General features: G+C 46.9%; 1 protein-coding gene and 1 long non-coding RNA gene across 2 annotated transcripts in view; one reads left to right on the plus strand and one right to left on the minus strand.

Moving 5' to 3' along the window:
* Positions 1-1,685: 1,685 nt before the first annotated feature.
* Positions 1,686-5,421, minus strand: LOC126986648 (uncharacterized). Its single transcript, XR_007739855.1, has 5 exons — positions 5,151-5,421; positions 4,176-5,039; positions 3,535-3,630; positions 3,203-3,429; positions 1,686-2,322 (listed from the first exon to the last, which is right to left on the minus strand). It is a non-coding gene; the product is annotated as an uncharacterized LOC126986648 (long non-coding RNA).
* A 15,295-nt stretch (positions 5,422-20,716) lies between these two features.
* LOC126986550 (uncharacterized) overlaps positions 20,717-21,806 on the plus strand; it is a 136,381-nt gene continuing 135,291 nt past the window's right edge. The window contains exon 1 of the mRNA XM_050842818.1: positions 20,717-21,526. The gene's annotated coding sequence lies outside the window, so the exon portion shown is untranslated. The remainder of the gene's footprint in view (positions 21,527-21,806) is intronic.

Here is a 21,806-nt window from a genome sequence, read left to right on the forward strand (position 1 = left end):
AAAAATAACATACTGGTACTTAGAATCACTTTAAAACAAAACGGCATTGATAATTCTTTTAAGCCGTGTATAAAGAAATATATATAGAAACTAGTTCGAAGCAGAGTCAAACCATGGCCAAGCTCGAGCCAATCACCACCACCCGTTGACCCGTGTGTGAAGGAGCATGTCTGAGAAGGGTAACGCATGCACGGCGTTAAGCTAGGTATTGTCAACGCTTCCACCCCTCTCATCAACTATTAACAAAGGCCGAAAAGGAGCTCAATCCCATTCTAATGAGTTTTTGTAAGTTCATGGCACTAAATAATGATCAACCTACCTGAAGAACCGTTATACTACCTCTGCAAATGCTCAAAACTACTACGAAAGCCCTGTCAAATGTGCGCGCTTGGATCCGAAATGTTCAATAGTATGGCCCTCAGACACGGCTCTCCTCCCTGGTATCAAGACTATCAAACGTTTCGGGCTCTTGTTACTATTTACAAAGGCCACAGAGGAGAGACGTCAAGTTGTTGTGTGTTTTTACCCTTTCATGGCGCGGAAACCCTCCAAAGCTACCGCCAGGGTCAAGAAACCACCCACGGAAAACCCTACTATTTCCGTGAGCGCCTTTTCGAACAGATGCACCAAGGTTTCGAGGAGAGTGATATATAGCGCCGAGACACGCCTCTTCCCCAATACCGAGGCTCCTCACAGCATCCCTCCGTGGTTGGCCTCCTGATCCACTAATTGGGAGACGCCTGGCTGCCTCCCCAAACCTCCACACTTAATTTATTTCCCACTGATTCAATCCCGAACTCCGGTCACGAGGAGCGGACGAGGGAGGGAAGGACTGGAGGGGGAGGAGACTGTGTGAGGGTTGGTGAGATGTGCGAAGTGGTTAATCAGTGGGAGAGGAAACAGAAGAGGGGTCAGCTTGGGAGTGTTTGAAGGGGGTGACTGCAGGGGATTGAGTGAGGGCTGGGAGGGGGGGTAGAAGTGGTTGATTAATGGGAGGAAACAGAGGGGTCAGCTTGGGGTGCTTGAAGGGGGTGACTGGAGGGATTGAGTGAGGGCTGGGGGGGGTAGAAGTGGTTGATTAATGGGAGGGAAACAGAGGGCTCAGCTTGGGGGTGCTTGAAGGGGGTGACTGGAGGGGATAGGGTGAGGGCTGGGAGGGGGGGGTAGAAGTGGTTGATTAATGGGAGGGGAAACAGAAGAGGGGTCAGCTTGGGGGTGCTTGAAGGGGGTGACTGGAGGGGATAGAGTGAGGGCTGGGAGGGGGGGGGATATGGAAGTGGTTGATTAGTGGGAGGGGAAACAGAAGAGGGGTCAGCTTGGGCGTGTTTGAAGGGGGTGACTGCAGGGGATTGAGTGAGGGCTGGGAGGGGGGGTAGAAGTGGTTGATTAGTGGGAGGGGAAACAGAAGAGGGGCCAGCTTGGGCGTGTTTGAAAGGGGTGACTGCAGGGGATTGAGTGAGGGCTGGGAGGGGGGGGATATGGAAGTGGTTGATAGATGGGATAGGAAACAGAAGAGGGGTCAGCTTGGGGGTATGAAGGGGGTGACTGCAGGGGATTGAGTGAGGGCTGGGAGGGGGGGTAGAAGTGGTTGATTAGTGAGAGGGGGAAATAGAAAAGGGGGCTGCTTGGAGGGTGGTTGGACAGGGCTGACGAACGGTCAATAGTATCGTTTGTCTCTGCGGTTATTAATACTCACGAATTAACTTAAATTTAGCTTTATTAAGATACCTTGGCTCAAGTTGCACAGAATGGGTAAGATGGTCCCAAAAACATTTCTTAGTTACATATCTGCAGCACTAAGTTGTACACACTATTTGTACAGTAACTATATGATTAAAACAGTTCCATATCAAGCCTATAATTATCAGGTAAAATAACTAATAAAATACTGAAGATTTTAAAAAAATGACTAGTGAAATCTTGTAAATATAAAACCAAAGCTTTACGTACAAGGACAGAATCCGATCCTGTGTGACAAAAGAATCTATTGCTCGAGCGCACATAGGACTCCATGCAAGTAACGCGCGCTAAGCTGAAAACACCTAAAACAACGCTGCCTCGGCCTCGGCCACTAGACAAAACGGTCCGCAGAACAACTAAAATCCTCTGCACTAAGGAAACGCGTCCTCCATGGCCTCCTGCAGCTGCTCCTCAAAGTCCTCCATGGCCTCCTGCAGCTGCTCCTCTAAAGGTTTCTTCGCATTATAAACCAGCACGACTCCGATGCACTGTCACCCGAGGCACCGTGGAGGCTGTCCCTTCCTGCACCATCCCCATCAGCAGCATTGCTCGCTTCAGTCCCGGAGGCGCCGGTATTGTCATCTGCATTCAAGGCTCTCATAACTAGGACAGCAAGAGCTTCAAATTCTTCAGAGTCCCTTTCCCCAGTAAGATGCACAAATTCTTGAGAGTCCAGCTCCCCATCAGTTTCCTGGATTTTCTTTTTGAGCCCTAAGTAGTAATCTATTAGTATGCACAAATTCTTGAGAGTCCAGCTCCATCAGTTTCCTGGATTTTCTTTTTGAGCCCTAAGTAGTAATCTATTAGTTAACAACAAATCGAAAATATTTTCTTCCCTCGTTGGTGTTCTAATTAACTGCTTAAGGAAACTATCCTGTATCACATCTAACAAATCCTGTGCCTCTTGGTCTCCGGATAAAGTATCCCACTCTTTGTTCCTATAATTGAAATCCCCAATTACACACACATTCCTATATCTTGACGCCCTACTAATTTCTTGTAAAAGGGGTTGGCTACTGTCCCTGGTAAGGTTGGGCGGTCTGTAAAGTACTCCGATGACAAGCTTCTCCTTTCTACCTATTGTTTCTACCCAGAGGGATTCTGTATTGCTATCTTCCTTGATTGAGTTGTTAATGACACACTTAAGATTGTCCCTGACGAAGAGTGCGACCCCACCCCCCTTCCTGCCTATTCGATCTTGGTGGAATAACTTATACCCTTCAATCTCTAATTCTGGGAGAAAGTGTCTGTCTGCAGTGTTCATCCGTGACTGTGATCGCTACCACATCAAATTTCTCTACGCACGCCTTTCCCTCAATAAATCTATCTTATTCCTAATACTTCCACTGTTTGTATAGTACACATTTAGACCTACCCCTTGCCTTACCCTGCAACAGCTATTATTATTACTACATTTAGTGCTCCCACTCGGTATTGCCATCTTAGGCCCCTTCATACTTACCCTAAAAAAACCTGCAGGGCCCCCAGTCCACGTTCAAGGGCATCAGACAAGATCTGTACCCCCTCCCATGAGAGGTGAACCCCGTCCCTCTGGTATAGGTGGCTCTTGCCAAAGAAAGTTGAACAGGTGACCGTTGTAATCCCAGTTCCGCGAGCTCCAAGCACCCTACAGCACCAAGCATGTGCTCAGAGACGCCTCACGCACCCCCAGGCTCTTGTCGCACACACCTGAATGAGAGGTCTAGCTGTAGTACACTAACCTTGCAAACCCGTGCCCTGGGATACCAACCCTGCCAAACTAAACATCAGTGAGACAACGAAAGATTTACTCACTCCGCTGCATTGGGTCAGATACTCTTCGTCGTCCGTCTCCACGGCGATGTTCAGCACGTGCGGGAAGGAGCTCGGGTCGCGGAGGGTGGGAAGGTACTGCGAGGAGGAAGGTCTGGCATTAGGAGGCTTGTGTAGTAAGGAGAGCAGCGGTGACTCTGGTAGAGAGTCAGAATACGAGTGTCCTCATAGTCGTTCGGAACGATCACCTAATTCATCACTGGGAAGCAGGGCGAGGAGGGGGGAGGGGGCAAGGCTTGGCCTAGGATAAGAGACGCCTGCAACTTTGCTATTCACCAGGGAACGGGAGGTAATTCTGGCTCAAATATCTACATCATTGCGATTAAAGTTCTGAATCCAGACTTTAGTAGGGTTGGGTTGCTCATTAGGCGGGCAGGGTTACTAATATGGTGGGACTATATTACTATTTCTAGACACTAGAATCAGAGTTAGACACGAGAAAAATAGGGGGTTAGAACTTCTTCGAACGAGGCGATCCTTTTACCTTGCATTACTAAGCTGCTACCGAGATGTTCTTTTACGGTAACAGCCGACTCTTGCCAGTAACAATCCTACCACTGACTAATGTATTCAAGCGAACACCTCCGGCCACCACACTCCGTCAACACAGCCAGGTCACTTACCATGCGACAGAGGTGCACGATGGGTGCAAGGTCCAAGCGCTTGGCCTCCAGCAGCACCGCCGCCAAGCCTTCCGCGTTGGGCATAGGACAGGGTTTGCTAATGAAATTCATCAGCCACCAGTAGAAGGAGGCGGCAGACTGCTCAAACATAAACGGCTGACGTTGACGAAGTTGTCTGATGAAGAAGTCTTTTAGCGGCTTTGTAACTGCACACAGTAAGATGATAGGTACCTGCGGGAGGCAAACTGAGCATGAGAACCAAGCCGCGTAGATACTTGTCTGATTCCATACTACAGAAACTTAAAAATAACAGACCCTTATACTTATATATAAAACTTGAACACCGACTGCCCACCGTAGGCCGAGACCTATCCCACCAAAGGAAGTAACCAAGCCGCCCATGAAGACTGCAGCCAAGTCCCGGAAAAATGGAAGACTCTCTCAATTCATCAGGAAGGAAAGTGAAAGGTCATGGGGAGGGTACAAAGTCCGAGGACGACGCTGCCGTACGAACAGTTTTTAGAAAACTTCAAATGATCAGCATGACGGGCACACCAGCGAGAGGATTCTTGAGTGGAAGTAGCAACAGCTTTCAACTCGACCATGGCCTCCCTCGCCGTCACAGCCGCAGCGGTCGTGGAATGATTGTGCTTGTTCACACTTTTCACGACAGCGAAGGTTTCATCCCTACAGTTGTGTGAACACGAGCCTTGCATGCAGTGACCTCACATCGCCAGTATTGCTTGGCTCCATCAGCGTTTTCTTCTGTGCAGCGTAAATGAAGTTAAGATCAACAAGCTTTTCCCTGCCACGGCTTGATAGGATGGTATGCTGCATGTTGCTCTGACTGTGGTGGTCCACGTACTGAAAAGTGAAAACAGAAAAACGAACCAATGAACGGTAGTCAAGCTAACGACCTGATGTATCACACCTTGATTCGAACACACACACACACACCTGTACCCACCCACACACCTGTTCAGAGTCGCCACCGGTTTTTCCGCCAATTTCGCCGCTTTCTCTTCTTTACTCTCAGATGAGGGCATGGTGACGGGACGACTGGCAGAATAAAAGACGGAGTAACTGATGAATGTGTTCGCAAGAGTGACTTGAAGGATACACCGACAGATTAATTGGCAGGGAAGCTATTTAGGGCAGCGTGTCGTGCAGTGCTCCTTGGCGGTGGAATCAGCTGCCTTAAAATCACTACTCGGAAGATCTTCACAGCGAGGGTGTTGAGCTACGATTGCGGGAGTCAGTCCACGCAGAGCAAAGGTTAATAAACGGCGAACACTGGACGAGGGAAAACGAAGTGAAGCTGAAGTCGAGGCTATGAAATGAAGCTGAAATCGAACCTAGGAATAATGGAGTGTCAGTAACGAGGGAAAACGAAGTGAAGCTGAAGTCGAGGCTATGAAATGAAGCTGAAATCGAGTTTAGAAATATATGAATACACAAGCGAAATGAAGTTAAACTCGAGCGAAATGGAGCTAAAATTGACCTAACCCGGAGAGAGAGAGAGAGAGAGAGAGAGAGAGAGAGAGAGAGAGAGACGCGGAAAAGGAACAGATGACTTAACAAGACTTCTGCGTTTTGGAAATTTTTCAGGGAACTTTCTTCCTGCAAAAAGCATGAGAGAGAGAGAGAGAGAGAGAGAGAGAGAGAGAGAGAGAGAGAGAGAGAGAGAGAGAGAGAGAGAGAGAGAGAGAGGAGTTCCGAAGAATTGAAAAACTGAAAATAATTGAAAAAAACACATTCAAACTATCCTCGTCTTGTTGGGTCTTTCAGTGAGTGTTGTGCGGTGAGGAGCGGCGCTTTGCTAAACCCAAACCTTGCCTCGTTATCGGAAGAGGTCTTGAAAAACATGTTAATTGAGCTTCTATTGATCATACTACGCCTGGCAGCCAACCGTGGGGTACTTCTACCCTTGGATATGCCCTAAACTACAGGAATAGGCAAGAATAGGTTATGCTAGGCTTGTGAATGTAAGAGAGAGGAGAAAAACAAAATATAGGAAGGAAGTAGAAGAGGAGAATAGGAGATAAAAAAAGAGAAAAAGGGAAGAATTGTTGAGTGTGGGGGAAGGGAAGGAAGCAAGGGTGTGAGGCAGGGTGATGATGAGGGGGAGTGATAAGTGTCTGGGGGAAGGGGTGTGTTTGCGTATGATAAATTTATTGCGCAATAGCGTCAGACAAAATAAGTATTAGCATATGCAACTGTTTTAACCAGAGACAATGGACACACACACACACACACACACACACACACACTAAAACAGGAGCAAGTTGATTCACTATACACAGGGGGAGGAAGCAAGGGTGTGGGGCAGGGTGATGGTGCTTAACCGTGTCAAATATGTGCTTTGGGGCCGAAATGTTTTAAGAATATGTCCGTAAGTGTCCTCGTGTAGCCTCGCCAACGATTCGTGTCTCGACCGCTCCATCGCCTCAGCCTCGCAGGTCGCCTCACATTCTCTCGGCGGAAAACAAAGTGCTGTATTCTTAAACATTTTGACGGCCAAGCACACATATTTTACAAGGCCTTCCTAGGAGTAATAGGAATTTCCAGGGGTACTTTTATGGCCCTAGTGGCAGTTTGACCCTTCTTCTGTACCATGAACCTATAAAAACACTCATTAGAATCCGATTGATCTCCTTTTCGGCCATTGGAAATAGTTGATGAGAGGGGTGGAAGCCTCTGAGATTACCGTCCAAAACGCCCTGCAGCACATGAACGCACGCACGACCCGCCGCTCCGTAATGACGTCCAAACAAGCACGAGCCAGGCCGGGCTGAAGCACACGCGGCGCTCACAATAAAGTTCACATCACGAGTCAATTAGCGAACAAGCCGACGATAATTTCTGCTCAGCGAGGCTTGACGACAACACGAATACCGAGAAGGGAAACAGACCGACGGCGACCCCTGACTGCACTGTGCCCGGCGACAGATAAACCACTCGAAATTGACCTTTCTGTTGACCTCTCGTTCTGTTGTCTTTTAGTGAAGCAGCGTTTAGCGAGCCTTTTGTTCATGCGTTTGTGTCTGTCAAAAGAAAAATATGGAAAACGGTTAAAAGAACAGAAGAACGTAAGGAGTCTGCAAGAGGCCGGTAGACCTGTACAAGGCAGGTCCTGTGAGCCTAACCCCACCTAACATCACTACCCATGAATCTATCTAATAATTTTTTTAATATGTCTATCGTATTGGAACTCACAACATGGCTGCTGAACCTGTTAGACTCATCCAACACTCTGTTCGTAAACTAATTTTTGCATATCTAATTTTATCCAACTCAGTTAAACCCATTGCTACGTGACCTACCCGGCTCTCGTACCATCAGAGCCTTATTAACCCGGTAGCAGCGAGCCCTAATATCACCCTCCATTTAGCGCTACCTATAACATTTGCACCCCAGACAGGTTTTTCCAGAGTATGATTTTTTCTTTGGTCTAACAGCGAATCCGAGGAGTGGGTGCGTACGAATTGGCGACGGTATGAGAGTGCGGCACGCGGGGACGGACGTGGCTGCGATATTTCTGGGTCACCAACACTAATTAACCGGAAAACAACGTTGGCGCGCCGACCTGACCTGAGGAGGCGTGAAATTGACTTGTCGGGGGGAAGACACGGGGGGGGAAGGGGGGAGGAGGAGGAGGAGAAGGAGGGGAGGAAAGCAGAGCGAGATAGATAGATAGATAGATAGATAGATAAACGCTGCAGAGAGAGAGAGAGAGAGAGAGAGAGAGAGAGAGAGAGAGAGAGAGAGAGAGAGAGAGAGAGAGAGAGAGAGAGAGAGATGTAGCGGTGGTGGTGATGGTGGTGATGGTTTTATTTTCTTTTTTGTGAGTGTGTTTTGCCATTTACACCGCCTACTGGCTTCACACACACACACACACACACACACACACACACACACACATCAGCCTCACGGAATAGCAAAGGGCACACAAAAATTATTTCACTAAACGTTTTTTTCTCACTCGACAATTTTTTTTCTCACTTTTCTCGTCATTTCTGTTGCTTAATTTCAGCTGGACCAAAAAGTAGCTTGGGTGAAAGGATGGATGGATGCATGGATGAATGGATGGATGGATGGATGTTTGACTGGTAGCAGGGAAGGAAGTGAAGTGGATACAGATCATTGGTAAAGGTTTAGGGAATCAGACAGACAGACAGAGGACGAAGTGGAGAGATGAGATTAGAACCTTTACGGGCCAGAATGGATAGAGAGAAATGAAAGAAAAAAAAATAGAGTAGACTTTTGTCCTGTAGCGCACTAATGATGATGATGGTTAAGAGGAGGAGGAGGAGAAGGAGGAAATATGGAGTAGGGGAAGGGAGAGTGATTGCGGAAGGAGGAGTGGTAGTTAGGGTGTGTGTGTGTGATGAGAGAGAGAGAGAGAGAGAGAGAGAGAGAGAGAGAGAGAGAGAGAGAGAGAGAGAGAGAGAGAGAGAGAGAGAGAGAGAGAGAGAGAGAGAGAGAGAGAGAGCGTAAAAGATAGGCTGAAGCAATTTGAAGATTTACATTTTCTTTTTTCTGTCCTTTCATCTCTCTCTCTCTCTCTCTCTCTCTCTCTCTCTCTCTCTCATTCCGTCCCTATCCATTCTTCACTTCTCATTCTCTCCACTTTTATTCTTAGCTAAAGCCGCGGTCACACTAGTCACTGCTACCCCTGGGCTGGGCGATTTTGGCTGGGCTGGGCACCCAAAATCGCCCAGCCCAGGGTAAATTTGAGTGGACGCGCTGGATCGTTGTTCTCCCAGTGCAGTGGTGTGGCTGGTCGCACCGTCCAAAGTTGCTCTCTTTCACCCACTATTCGCTCTCTCTCCGCCCCCATCCATTCTGCACTTATCTCTATTCCCTTTTTTATTCACACTAGCCACACAGTCTCTCTCTCTCCCTCTCTCCGCCCTCATCCGTTACGCGCGTGTCCTCCTCTCTCTCCTCTCGCCTCAACATAAATCCCCTTCATCGCCTATTTATCAAGCCGCGCTGGAGCTCAGGGCCGGGGCGGGACACCTGACAAATCACCTCATTATGTCTAGCGCGTGGGCGGAGTGCAGTGGCGGGCGGCTTGGCGTTTTGAGAGGATGATGGACGTGGAGGAGGACGAGGAGGAGGAGGATGGGGAGGAGTCTCTTCAATAACCATCCCTTCTTTAAAGTTAGTTGCCTTTTTCACTCAGACTAAAGTTCCTCCTCCTTCGCCTCCTCCTTCGCCTCCTCCTCCTTCGCCTCCTCCTTCGCCTCCTCCTCCTTCGCCTCCTCCTTCTCCTTCTGCTCCTCCACATACTGCTCCTTCTTCTTTTCTGTCTTCTTTCCTTTCTTCTCTTTTTATTTCATTAATGTCTTATTCCTTTTTCTGCATTTTAGTTTCGTGTTCATTTCTCGTCCTTCTGGTCCTCCTCCTCCTCCTCCTCCTCCTCCTCCCTTATCCGGATCTTTCGTATCTTTCTCCTCCTTCCTTTTAGCCTTCTTCTCTATTTTCCTTCTACTCTTTTCTTCCTCCTCCTTATCCTTCCCACTTAATCCTTTTGCGCGTTCTCCTTTGTTTTCCTTCTCTTCGTTTTCCTCTTCCTTTTCCTCCTCGTCCTCTTCCTCCTCCTCCTCCTCCTCCTCCTTCTCGTCCTTGCCCTCTACACCATAATTTTCCAAGGCCTCATTGAAGGTAATTAAAGATCGTTGATTACCACGAACTCTCACGAAGAACATAAGGTTTGTTGACTCGTGTTGTGAAGCCTTTATTGATGTCTTTCATTTCGTCTCTCTTTTTTCTCTCTCTCTCTCTCTCTCTCTCTCTCTCTCTCTCTTCATTTGTTTGGAGGGGTGAGGTTGTAAAGGAGAAAGAAAAGGAGAAGAAATATTGAAGGAGGAAGAAGAAAACAAAAGGAGAAGAGAGGAAGTGGAGGAGGAGAGAGAGAGAGAGAGAGAGAGAGAGAGAGAGAGGAGAGAGAGAGATAGAGAGAGAGAGAGAGAGAGAGAGAGAGAGAGAGAGAGAGAGAGAGAGAGAGAGAGAGAGAGAGAGGAGGAAGAGAGAGGGAAGGAGGAGGAGGAGGAGGAGGAAGAGGAGGAAGAAAGAATAAATAGTTTGCTGAAACGAAGAAGAATTATTACAAACTTTAAAAGCGGTGAGGAACCAAATGTTTTGAACGAGGGAGAAAAGTTCGAGGAGGAGGAGGAGGAGGAGGAGGAGGAGAAGAAAAAGGAGAGGGAACATACAGTGGAGATAGATGAGGAGGGAGTGGAAGAGGAGGAAGAGGAGGAGCAGACGAAAAGATGAGGAAGAGGAGGCTCAGTCGGGAAGATAAAGAGGAGGAGGAGGAGGAGGAGAAAGGAGGAAGTTGAAGGAATGGAGAAATGGGAGGAGGAGAGAAAAACAAGAGGAAGTAGTTGCCTTTTCCCTCCTCCTTATTATCTCCCTCACACTCTCCTCTTCCTCTACTACTACTACTACTACTACTACTACTACTACTACTACTGCTTCCTTCTTCGTTCCCTCTATCTTCCTTCCTTCCTTCCTTCCCTCAAATTCTTCGCTTGCTTTCTTTCCTTCTTGCTTTCTCTCTCTCTATCTCTGTTTACCTATCTATCTATCTATCTATCTATCTATCTATGCTATTTCTTCACGTCTACATACACACAATAACTGATGTATTTTCTCCGCTCCCAGATATGATAAAATTCGAGGCTCACCCGACCTACTATGTGAAAACGGTTGGCCATGACCGTTTCTTTATATATATACTGGAGAATGAAAGTAATAACGGCGTTGGTGTAGCAGTATAAGAAAATATATGAGCGAAGGGTTTGGTGCAGCAGTAAGGAAGGAAATCAAAATACAGCGGTATGTGCAGTATTAGGAGTATAAACGTAAGACCTGTGGCGTTGGTATAGAGCAAGAGGAAAGACATATGACAACGGGAGTGACCGCATGCAGAGGATAGTGCGAGGTGAGAGGATGAAAGGGAAAAGCGAAAGAAGAAGAGATTTAATTGAAAACAAGAGGGAAATGGAAAATCTGTAATTGAAATTGATCCTCTTTAATTAGGATGGAGAGAGAGAGAGAGAGAGAGAGAGAGAGAGAGAGAGAGAGAGAGAGAGAGAGAGAGAGAGAGAGAGAGAGAGAGAGAGAGAGAGAGAGAGAGAGAGAGAGAGAGAGAGAGAGAGAGAGAGAGAGAGAGAGAGAGAGAGAGAGAGAGAGAGAGAGAGAGAGAGAGAGAGAGAGATTATTCTCCAGTATAGCTGATAAGGAGATATAAAAGTTGTTTCATTCAGTACAATTTCTTTTCCTACTTACTGCTACTGCTACTACTACTACTACTACTACTACTACTACTACTACTACTGCTTCCCCTTCCTTCCTTCCTTCCTTCCTTCCTTCCTACCTTCCCTCTCTCTTTCCCTCCTCTCTTTGCTCCTTCATTTTTTCCTCTCACTCTCCTATCTTCTTCCTTCCTTCCTGCCTTCCTTTATTTTCTCTTTCCTTCCCACTTTCCTTCCTTCTTTCCTTCCTTCCTACCCTCCTACCTCAATGTCTCTTATCCCTCTTCCTCCCATCCTCCCTTTCTCTCTCTCTCCCTCCCTCCTCACCAACACCTCCTTCACGGCCGTCGCCAGTAAGCCTCCTGAGCCCGCCCGGGGAAGTTATGGCTGCCTTGTATCGCCCTCGAGCCCGTTACTGAGCTGCTGGTGATGCTTACTGGTGAGAGAGAGAGAGAGAGAGAGAGAGAGAGAGAGAGAGAGAGTGGCAGCCTCAATAAACGGGCTTCCTGGCTCCCTCAGTGCCCCGCTAAGTGCTGTGAGGGCGGTCTGAGTGCAGCTTTATGTGTTTTCGAATTGCACCTCAGCACTGAGAGGGAGAGAAAGTGCAGCGAGGGGAGCGAGGGAGGGAGGGCGCGGAGGGAGGAGGAATGGGTGTGTTGAAGACGTGTATAGGGAGGAAAAGAGCAAGAGAGAGAGAGAGAGAGAGAGAGAGAGAGAGAGAGAGAGAGAGAGAGAGAGAGAGAGAGAGAGAGAGAGAGAGAGAGAGAGAGAGAGAGAGAGAGAGAGAGAGAGAGAGAGAGAGAGAGAGAGAGAGAGAGAGAGAGAGAGAGAGAGAGAGAGAGAGAGAGAGAGAGAGTGGCTAGGTAGATGAATATTGATTGATTTAAATGTCATGTACATCCATAAATGCAAGCGAATACATACATATATACATACATGCATACGTACATATATACATACATACATATCTACGTAGGAGTGATTGAAAGGATAAATACACAATCTATCTATCTATCTATTCATCTATTTCTACTTTTATCTATCAGTTACACTTGTCACAGTCTATCTTGCCATCAACTTTTATTTCAGCATCTTTTTATTTATCTATCTGTTAATCTATCCATCTACCTATGTACTTATCTATCTATCAGTAACATTTATTATATCTTGCCATTAACCTTTCTATTCTGACCTTTATATCTATCTATGTCAATCAGTTTTCCTATATATATGAACCTTTCTATGTATCAGTAATACTTTTATAATCTATCGCCATCAACCTTTCTATTGATCTGTGTACATTTCTGTCTATCAGTAACACCTTTCACAGTCTATCTCAACATCAACCTTTCTATGTATCCTTTTATCTATTCATCTTTCAAGCTATTCATCTATCAATAACATCAATCACAGTATCTTCTTCCTATTATCCTGTTTATCTATCTATCTATCTATCACTCTACAACCTTCATCACAACCTATACCCACGCCTCTCCCTATTCATCATTGCATGCAGCCAGTGACTCGCCTTCCCTTCCTTTCTGCCTTCCTTTTGTCCCTCGCCCCTTCTCCTCCCGCCGCCGCCCGCACTTCCTCCTCGTGATTGGCCGCCAAGGAGGGGAAAACGGCTTCCTCTCAGGCGGCGAACGGAGGAAAGGAGGGAAAAGTTAGGGCGAGTGGCGTGATATTACGAGCTTGAATGTAACGTAGTGAGGGGCATGGCAGAGAGAGAGAGAGAGAGAGAGAGAGAGAGAGAGAGAGAGAGCGAGAGAGAGAGAGAGAGAGAGAGAGAGAGAGAGACAGAGAGAGAGAGAGAGAGAGAGAGAGAGAGAGAGAGAGAGAGAGAGAGAGAGAGAGAGAGAGAGAGAGAGAGAGAGAGAGAGAGAGAGAGAGAGAGAGAGAGAGAGAGAGAGAGAGAGAGAGAGAGAGAGAGAGAGAGAGAGAGAGAGAGAGAGAGAGAGAGAGAGAGAGAGAGAGAGAGAGAGAGAGAGAGAGAGAGAGAGAGAGAGAGAGAGAGAGAGAGAGAGAGAGAGAGAGAGAGAGAGAGAGAGAGAGAGAGAGAGAGAGAGAGAGAGAGAGAGAGAGAGAGAGAGAGAGAGAGAGAGAGAGAGAGAGAGAGAGAGAGAGAGAGAGAGAGAGAGAGAGAGAGAGAGAGAGAGAGAGAGAGAGAGAGAGAGAGAGAGAGAGAGAGAGAGAGAGAGAGAGAGAGAGAGAGAGAGAGAGAGAGAGAGAGAGAGAGAGAGAGAGAGAGAGAGAGAGAGAGAGAGAGAGAGAGAGAGAGAGAGAGAGAGAGAGAGAGAGAGACTCTCCGCTGATCCCCAGGAGAACAACAAAGGTCAGGTTGCCTTGAGGGATGACAATTTCATCAATCTTTCAGGCGGCGTCTGGCCAGGAGGCTCCAGTGTGTGTGTGTGTGTGTGTGTGTGTTTGTGTGTATGTGTGTGTGTGTGTGTGTGTGTGTGTGTGTGTACAGAGAAAAACAGACAGACTCACAGACAGAAAGACAAAGAAATACAGATATGCAGACAAAAATAGAGCGACAGATTGACTTCCTGACTGCTCGACACAAGAAACCATTACTTTAACAGAGGTTGTCAGACAGCGATACACGTAAAAATGAAAAATGCAGAACGAGGAAGTGGCAAGCGTTTTTTTTTTTTTTAAGGAAAATGCAAAATAAATACACAAGGATACGAAAGACTATCATTAAGAAAACTATGAGTGTTATTCACAACCCTCCCTCCCTATCCAAACACATCGATATAAGAAGACCGAGTAACTCATCATCCTCCCTTCCCATCCATACACAAGGATATAAAGACACTACAAGAACTATTCACCACCCTCCCTCCCCATCAATATACCTATCTAACTTCCATTTAGGAGGATGCAGTATACTAGTCCATATTCTTACCCATAACAAGTATTTTCTAAGGCCGTTGAGAAGATTAACCGGGTCTTCATTTGCGATTCTCCAGCTCAAGATGCAGAAGTCGTGTACAACTAACACTGGGATCACAAAACAGGCCGTGAAAACCCCAGCAAATTCTACGAGAGGCTTTTGAAACAGACGAACTGAGGCGCCGTAACGTTGAAGAATACGAGTGTGTGTGTGTGTGTGTGTGTGTGTGTGTGTGTGTGTGTGTGTTGAGGGGGGAGGGACGGAGGAGAAGGGGTGTGGGGAGAGGGATGGAGGGAGGGGGGAGCTTGGAATAACATCGAGCCCCCGTGCCCCGCTAAGTGACGATGTGGCCGCAACACTGAGCCAACCCTCGGCCACATGTTATCGGCTTTCGGCTCCTGGCGCTGCTGGTGTTTTGAAGCGGGGAGAGGAGGGGAAAGGGGGGAAAGGGGGAGAGGTCACAGGGAGGGCGCGAGGAGGAGACGCAGGACTACTGGTTATCGGGGACGGGCCGAGACGAGCGGTGGTGGATGACGGTGGATGAAGGCAAAGCTGCAGCACTTACGGTATACTCGCCAATTCGTACGCATCTATCCATCGAGTACATTCGCCAATTCGTACGCAACAAGGCCCAAGTACCATGAACGGGGAAAAACACTCATGAGAACTCGACTGATCTCCTTTGTGGTCCTTGGAAACAGTCGTTATGAGAGCTGAAAGTGTGTGAGAATGCAACCCATAGAGCTGAAGAAGTAAAACCACGCCTTCTATGGATGAATTTTGACATGACGTTCTGTATGCATATTGTAACGACTTGAGTTATATTACATTTTAAGGTAGAAGGAAGAGGTGTCAGACTTCCTCTATAGGCCACCCTGAGGTAGATATTCAGCACCTCACTCGTCAAACGGTAGATTCCGGCTCCTGTGGCATGTCTTTGGTTACCTTTCGCTGCGTTTCTGTGGCCGCGAACTGATGGTCATTACATGTTAAGAAAAATGGTGAAGAGATGTCAGTACTACTTTCTAGGCTCATAATTACCCTCCCCTGTGTGTGGGCTGCCACGTTTTGATTGGTATTACATATTAAGAAAAAGAAAGTAAAGAGATGCCAATGCTGTTCCTGGGTCATGGATACCTTTCACTATGTTTATACTACAACGAATGAACTGGTATATTACATGTTAAAAAAAATGTGTGAAGAGATGTGGATATTCTGTTCTAGGCTGCCCTGGAGTGGACATTTATAATTCAACTCGTCCTGGGAGGCTGCAGTGACACGTTCATCATTACCTGTCGTTGAGTGTGTGTTAGAACGACTTGATTGGCATTACATTATGGAGAGTGATGACATGGGGAAGATTCATAAAGGTGTGCTCTGTATATGGACGAGAACGTTAGTGATTGCCTGTCGTTGTGTGTGTGTGTTAGAACGACTTGATTGGCATTACATTATGGAGAGTGATGACATGGGAGAGATTCATAAAGGTGTGGTCTGTATATGGACGAGAGCGTTAGTGATTGCTTGTCGTTGTGTGTGTGTGTTAGGGCGACTTGATTGGCATTACATTTTACGGAAAGTGACGAGAGGGGAAAGATTCATATAGATTTTAGAGTATTAGGCCTAAAGATGTGCTCTATAAATGAACAAGTATATAATTGAGTGTAGGGGTTATAGCAATTTGATTGGCAGAAAATTTAAAGGAAAGTGATTAAATGGGAAAGTTTCGTGATAGATCTTAAGGTGCAGGAGTCTCATAAAACTACCCTTGGAAATACCCACAACAACCTCTACTACAGCTTTGTCAAATGTACAAGTGTGAGCTTAAACTCCTCTCCTGCTATTAGTATATTCTCACAACACGCATATTTCCTTTTCTTTTCTTGCATGATTCTGTTCTCTTTAAGGAGGGAGGCAGACGTGTGTAGTCTTTTTAAATATTTGCTATATTCATCCCTCGCTCGGTCTCCTTTACAGAATTGACTGAAATATTTAATAGTTGTACCCATAAAAACCACAAGGACTGGTTAACTCTCTAGGCAGCATATTTTCTTTTAATTTCTTGCATTATTCTGTTCTCTTTAAGGAAGGAAGCAGGTATTGTGTGCTCTTTTTAAATACCTATTGTGTTGGTAAGTCTTGGTTAGTTAGTAAGGTCAATTCAGCCTTGGTTAGTCTTGGTTAGTTAGTAAGGTCAGTTCAGCCTTGGTTAGTCTTGGTTAGTTAGTAAGGTCAGTTCAGCCTTGGTTAAACTCCTTTACCAGAGAAAAAGGTCAGTAGTACTCTTAACGGCCGCAAGGACAAACAACCACAACCACACCAACCAATTAACCTGTTCCGAAGCGGTAAAACGTTTTAAAAAGACAAGGGCGAAGGGAGGGGAAAAGTATGAATACAAAAGTATGTTTGGTAAAAAAAGTCTCCCCACATTGTATTTCTTTAGCTTTTTCTGGTTGTGTGCCTCTGTGTGTGTGTGTGTGTGTGTGTGTGTGAGAGAGAGAGAGAGAGAGAGAGAGAGAGCAAAATAAGATGAGTGATCTGTCCAATATTCGGTCGGCCTCTTTGGACTGAAAATATGAAGGCGGGAATGAAGGTCGACCGTCTCTTGAAGTGGGCGTGTTTTTGCGGGCACTCTTTCTGCCTTCCCTGCCGTCCACTATCCTGATGTCCCTCGCGTGCCACAGTAAACACATGCATTACACTTCCACAGCTTTGGCCAACGATAGTCACAGAACAAAGCTAAATGCCAGTTCAAAGACTCACGTTCCGGCATCAGCAGCAGTCAAGAGTCAAAACAAAGTGCGAGATTAAAACGTTCGCCCGGCGCCATTACCAATTTCCTTTGGGTATCGCCTCGCCTCGCCGTGCCGCCCGGGCAGCGACATTCAGCGTGCAGCAGCCGCGTCTTCGGCCTTTGATCGCCTCTTTGGCTCGTCGCGCACATTTCCCTCACAGCCTACGAGAGCTGGACAATAATTCTCCGGTCGACTTGCCCTTGTGCCGGCCCGGACCCGCCCGCGGCCACTGTAAACATGGGGACCGGCGGGCGAGGGAGCCGCTGGTGGCGCGCTGACCCGCTCCTTGTGCCTGGCTGGGGGGAAGGTGCTACAACAGCTTTTCTTAGAGGCGTTTGTGTTCCCGGGCCGCTGAACTTGATCTTGAGCGCGCTGGGAATCTGCCTCAACCAAACAAAGTACGGAGTAGTTTGTCCGCACGCTGGCCAGGAACAGCAATTTTCTGCTGCGTGCTGTTACACTGCACGTTTTGTTTTTCTAAGCCAACACAATGGTTGATAAATTTGATCACTATTAAGAAAATAGTCGCCATTCAACATTTTCCGTTTGTTTTATCGTGTACATTACTTTCAAACAAATTTTGAATGCGCCCTGAGCTGCCTATGCCTAGCTAGAGGCACTGAGGTTAAAAAGGTCAAGAAGCTCTTCCTGTATTGTTTTAATGCTCCAGTGAGTTGTTGTACCATGTGTTTAGCTGGGCGTTCCCAGTGTGCGGGTGTCTGGTGTGTCCCTGACCCACGCCTTTGTGTGTACAGCTGGACAGGTGTTAGTAGGTGGAGCAGCCTCTCTAGCTTCAGAGACACGCCAGTCCTCATCGACAGACAGACCTGATCGGCGTCACCTCGACAGAGTCGGTCTGCTGATACCCTTGTCACTGGCCGTCACCCGACAAAAGCCCGACGTCTCTCCTCGGAAGGACGGAATCTTTATTAAGCAACAAACTTTCCATCGTAATTATCAGCCACTTGTGCTCCTTCATCGCGCTGATCAACATGCATCAGTTAGTTACTGGAAAATTACGAAAAATACATTACATTATCAAGAGACTGCTCTCCCCTCTCATCCAGTGATTTATTTATTGTTCTAATGTTAATAATGTGTGTATCTACTTATATCTACCTGACGAAGCGCCATACCACTTGACACACACACACACACACACACACACACACACACATCGAGGGGGCGTCATGGGTGTCGGTGGGTGCCGCCCTATAATGTAGCGCTGGTCGCCTCACCTGCTGGGTCAGTCTCACCTTCGTGCAACCTTTTTCTTTCACTGCGCGGCATACGTAGCAGGGGGAACTTGTCTCAGATCGCAGGTTCTCGTCTTCCTGATTGTCTTGCCTAAACACCTCAATCCCATACATGAAGGTGAGCGGCAGGCAACTCTTCATAGTCTTCGTCAAGGGTCATGGGCATCCCCGAGCCTGGTTCTCTGGGGAGGTGCGTCGCGGCCCGTTGCTGGCACTGCAGAGGACGGACAAGGACAGCTGAGGGGCCTGACCCAAAGCCTGACCTCAACCACGTGACCATTTCGGTTGCGGAACAAGTGTGGATGCGGTGATGCAGGGATGCGGTGATGGTGACCGTGATTATAAGGACACGTGATGGTGATATAATGACACGTGATAGTGACGTAATGGAAGGTGATTGTGTAATGACATTCAAAGGGTCCGGCCTGCCATGTGGCCATCAGGGAGGCGGGACACGTGTGGCCACGGGGATGTAGAGGCGCAGACAGCAATTGTTGAATACTGATATTAAGCATATGGTAAAACTGTGGCATAAATATCCATCCGGTCATCCACATTGCGGAGGATATAAACACAAACCTGTCTGTAGGTATGAACTTGGCTGTCGTAGTATGGGAGTGAATATATGATGTGTTGGCATTGTAGAGGTATGGAGAGATATGTTAATGTATACTGTTCATGCCCATCATTACCACGACTGGCGCCCAATGTCCCTGCGCTGCGTTACTCCCGAATCAAGGACCTGCATGTTCGTATTATCTTTGTTCGTGTGGTTGACGGTCACACTTCGCATAAGCAATGTACGTGGGGAAGGAGGACCAGGCAGAGAGGAAGTGCATGGTATCGACACGTCACACGAGCCATTCATGCTTCATTCTCTCTCTCTCTCTCTCTCTCTCACACACACACACACACACACAGAGTACCCTCCCCTAGCCGCCCCCCTCCCTGACCCCACCCTCAGTCAGTAAGGGTGGAGGAGGCGGAACCTTATTCGATGCTCCGACACAACGAATCCAGCAGCCTCTGTCCTGCCTAACGCTGACTTGTGTTGTGTGCAGAGATGAGTAGATGAATTTCTTTATTACTGCATGAGCGGGAAACTTAGAGTATACGTTCTTTAACTGAAGCGTCTTATCTATGCCGTTATAAAGATATGCACATTGAGGAAGGTCAAACTTTGGTTCTCCGACATACCGAACCCAGTCTCTAGCCTCTCTCCAGTCTTACCGCCCTGTGTTGCGTGTGATGTGATGTTTGGTTGTCACTGCACTTTACTGGACTTCATCTGTGTATTTGGATCTTTATATTTCAATGGACTGGGTAAAGAAGGGGAGCAGATACAGCTTTGGGTCAACGTTGCCAGATTGTCGTACTCAGCCTCTTCTATTTACCGACTTCCAACCCAAAAACTGTCTCGTGGACCCCAATAAGGAGATTCACTTATAATTATCGTTAAAATAGTTAATTCCTGATGTTTCTTGGCAATAGTTAGACGTCAGAAACTGTAAATACTATGCTCTGAGTACGACGATCTGGCAACGGTGATTTGGGTGCGCTAATTTACTGTCTTGCATCTGTGGCTTAATGGGAAATGACGGGAGAAGAATAGGAGAGGAAGAGTAGTGGACCTTTATATTTATCTGTTTTCTTTTGCCTCCTCGGTATGGACTGGGTAAGGTCGTAGGGGAGCAGGCACAGCTTAGCATGCTTTGATTTACCTGTTATGTATCTGTGGCTTTGTGGAGAGAAGTAAAAAGGCTGAGAGAGGAACAAAGTAGTGGATCTTTAAATTCTGATCTTTGTTTTGCTTTCCTGAGATGGACTTGGCAAGGAAGGGGAGCACACACAGCTTAGGATGCGCTGATTCGCTACTCTGCGGCAGATTTTGATTGGGTCTGGACACGTTTAGTATATAATCAAGGAAGCATAATAGACACACCCTCCAATCTTGCATGCGCGGACTCACTTCTATAGGGCAGCGTCTTAACCCTTTATCCACTACCCTGGGGCAGACTTTGTTGGGGGCTGGACCCTTAAATTAACACACGAGGTATATAGAGAAGGAGGCAGACCCGCACACACAGGCCCAGTCTTGCATGCGCGGACTCACTTCTATAGGGCAGCGTCTTAACCCTTTATCCACTACCCTGGGGCAGCCTTGGGTGCCCTGATTAACACACCAGTCTTTGCGGACTCACTTCAGGGCAGGGTTTTAAATGGACACCCTGGGTTAGACTTTGTTGGGGCTGGACCATAACTCTGCAGGTCGGCCGCACGCGACCCCGACACAGTGACTCAACTCGCAAGACGGTACGGCAGGTAGTGTTTGTCAGACCGGTGTGGCGCGGCGACGTGTGTGAGACGCTCCTCCTCGTGCCCTTTACTGGTGACTGGCTCTACCTTGCGTCCTGGTGATTCTGTAGTGATTACATACGTGTGAATCTTCTTAACGTAAAGGAGTGACTCGGTGCAATGTTGGTGTACTCGGGGACTAACAGCACGAGGGTTAGGACAAGAATATCGTAGTTGCTTGAAAAGTTTGTGGAGTGCAACACGCGATAGTACTGGAGTATTGAGTGTCGTGAAGAGTTTGTGGAGTGGAAAATAGATAGCAAGAAGGAATACTGAAATAGCTCGAGTTCTAGAGAGTTTGTGAACTTGAAAACACGAGGAAAAATAGCACAGCAGTATCTAATGTTTTCTGAAGAGCTTGTGGATTGAGAATACTGGAATACCTAACGCAGTAAAGAGTTTGTGAATTAGAAAACAGAACACAAGAAACAATACTAAAAAAAAAGAGTTCTGGAGAGTTTGTTGAATTGAGAACACGAAGGAAAATATTATTAATCAGTAACATCTACGGATAGTGTTCTGACAAGCTTATGGACTGGTAAAGAAAACACAACATGCGAGGAAAATTATATTGGGAAACCTATCTTAAGTGTTGCGAAAAAAAGTGTTTGGGGGTAAATTGAGAGTCAGCAACACTAGGAGTCATGGCTGTTGTTGTTGTTGTGCTTGTGTTAGTGAAGGAGATGGAGTGAGAAGTGATACCTGTTCTGTACCTGGCCGTGACCTCGCACCCTCTTCCCCCCCACCCACCCCTGGACTGCACACCTTATATCAACAGGTACGTAGGTTGCCTTGTGCCCAGGTTATGAGGTGGATGTCACGTGATGGGGAACGAAGGCTTGTTGTTGTTGTTGTTGTTGTTGTTGTTGTTGTTGTTGTAATTGGTGATACTATTGAGGTTTTTGAGGTTATATATTTACTCTTGTTTGTTTATGATGATGTTTTGTGGTTTTTTGTTTTATCTACTCGTGTTTTTTTGTGTATGCATGTATGTATGTATGTATGTATGTATATCTCTATGTTTGTTTGAATGTATGTATATATGCATGTATGTATGT

This window comes from Eriocheir sinensis, chromosome 62, assembly GCF_024679095.1.
Source record: "Eriocheir sinensis breed Jianghai 21 chromosome 62, ASM2467909v1, whole genome shotgun sequence".
Classification (NCBI taxonomy): domain Eukaryota; kingdom Metazoa; phylum Arthropoda; class Malacostraca; order Decapoda; family Varunidae; genus Eriocheir; species Eriocheir sinensis.